This window comes from Rutidosis leptorrhynchoides, chromosome 1 (genome assembly GCF_046630445.1).
Source record: "Rutidosis leptorrhynchoides isolate AG116_Rl617_1_P2 chromosome 1, CSIRO_AGI_Rlap_v1, whole genome shotgun sequence".
Classification (NCBI taxonomy): domain Eukaryota; kingdom Viridiplantae; phylum Streptophyta; class Magnoliopsida; order Asterales; family Asteraceae; genus Rutidosis; species Rutidosis leptorrhynchoides.
In genome coordinates, this window is record NC_092333.1 from 238,711,474 (window position 1) to 238,713,871 (window position 2,398).

Sequence of the window (2,398 nt, forward strand, 5' to 3'; positions counted from 1 at the left end):
TTCATCACTAAATTGCCAAGGACTGCAAGTGGCTTTGATACTATTTGGGTAATAGTTGAGCGTCTCACCAAATCAGCACATTTCCTGCCAATAAGAGAAGATGACAAGATGGAGAAGTTATCACGACTGTATTTGAAGGAAGTCGTCTCCAGACATGGAATACCACTCTCTATTATCTCTGATAGGGATGACAGATTCATTTCAAGATTCTGGCAGATATTACGGCAGGCATTAGAAACTTGTCTAGATATGAGTACTGCTTATGATCCACAAACTGATGGATAGAGTGAAAGCACGATACAAACGCTTGAAGACATGCTACGAGCATGTGTTATTGATTTCGTAAACAGTTGGGATCGACATCTACCGTTAGCAAAAATTTTCTACAACAACAGCTACCATTTAAGCATTGAGATGGTGCCATTTGAAGCACTTTATGGTAGAAAGTGCAGGTCTCCGATTTGTTGGAGTGAAGTGGGGGATAGACAGATTACGGGTCCGAAGATAATACAAGAAACAACCGAGAAGATCATCCAAATTCAACAACGGTTGAAAACCGCCCAAAGTCGACAAAAGAGCTACACTGACATTAAAAGAAAAGATATAGAATTTGAAATTAGATAAATGGTTATGCTTAAAGTTGCACCTTGGAAAGGCGTTATTCGATTTGGTAAACGAGGGAAATTAAATCCAAGGTATATTGGACCATTCAAGGTTATTGATCGTGTTAGACCAGTAGCTTACCGACTTGAGTTACCTCAACAACTTGCGGCTGTACATAACACTTTCCACGTCTCGAATTTGAAGAAATATTTTTCTAAAGAAGATCTCACTATTCCATTAGACGAAATCTAAATCAACGAAAAACTTCAATTCATCAAAGAACCCGTCGAAATAATGGATCGTGAGGTTAAAAGACTTAAGCAAAACAAGATACCAATTGTTAAGGTTCAATGGAATGCTTGTAAAGGACCCGAGTTAACCTAGAACGATAAGATCAGATGAAAAAGAAATACCCGCACTTATTTCCAGAAGATACGTCAACACCTCCAACTGCTTAAATTTCGGGACGAAATTTATTTAACGGGTAGGTACTGTAGTGACCCGAACTTTTCCATGTTTATATATATTAAATGAAATTGATATTTATATGATTAAGTGTTTCTAACATGTTAAGCGATCAAACTTGTTAAGACTTGATTAATTGAAATAGGTTTTATATAGACAATTGACCCCCCAAGTTAACCGGTGATTCACGAACGTTAAAACTTGTAAAAACTATATGATGTCATATATATATATATATATATATATATATATATATATATATATATATATATATATAGTTAACATGGTATTATTATAAGTAAACATATCATTATGTATATTAATAATGAACTACATATGTAAAAACAAGACTACTAACTGAATGATTTCGAAATGAGGCATATATGTAACGATTATCGTTGTAACGACATTTAATTGTATATATATCATATTAAGATATATTAATACATCATAATATCATGATAATATAATAATTTAACATCTCATTTGATATAATAAATAATGGGTTAACAACACTTAACAAGATCGTTAACCTAAAGGTTTCAAAACAACACTTACATGTAACGACTAACGATGACTTAACGACTCAGTTAAAATGTATATACATGTAGTGTTTTAATATGTATTCATACACTTTTGAAAGACTTCAAGACACTTATCAAAATACTTCTACTTAACAAAAATGCTTACAATTACATCCTCATTCAGTTTCATCAACAATTCTACTCGTATGCACCCGTATTCGTACTCATACAATACACAGCTTTTAGATGTATGTACTATTGGTATATACACTCCGATGATTAGCTCTTAGCAGCCCATGTGAGTCACCTAACACATGTGGTAACCATCATTTGGTAACTAGCATGAAATATCTCCTAAAATTACAAAAATATTAGTAATCATTCATGACTTATTTACATGTAAACAAAATTACACATCCTTTATATCTAATCCATATACCAACGACCAAAAACACCTATAAACACTTTCATTCTTCAATTTTCTTCATCTAATTGATCTCTCTCAAGTTCTATCTTCAAGTTCTAAGTGTTCTTCATAAATTCTATAAGTTCTAGTTTCATAAAATCAAGAATACTTCCAAGTTTGCTAGCTTACTTCCAATCTTGTAAATTGATCACCCAACCTCAAGAAATCTTTCTTATTTACATTAAGATATCTTTCTAATATAAGGTAATACTCATATTCAAACTTTGATTCAATTTCTATAACTATAACAATCTTATTTCGAGTGGAAATCTTACTTGAACTTGTTTTCGTATCATGATTCTGCTTCAAGAACTATCAAGCCATCCAAGGATCCTTTGAA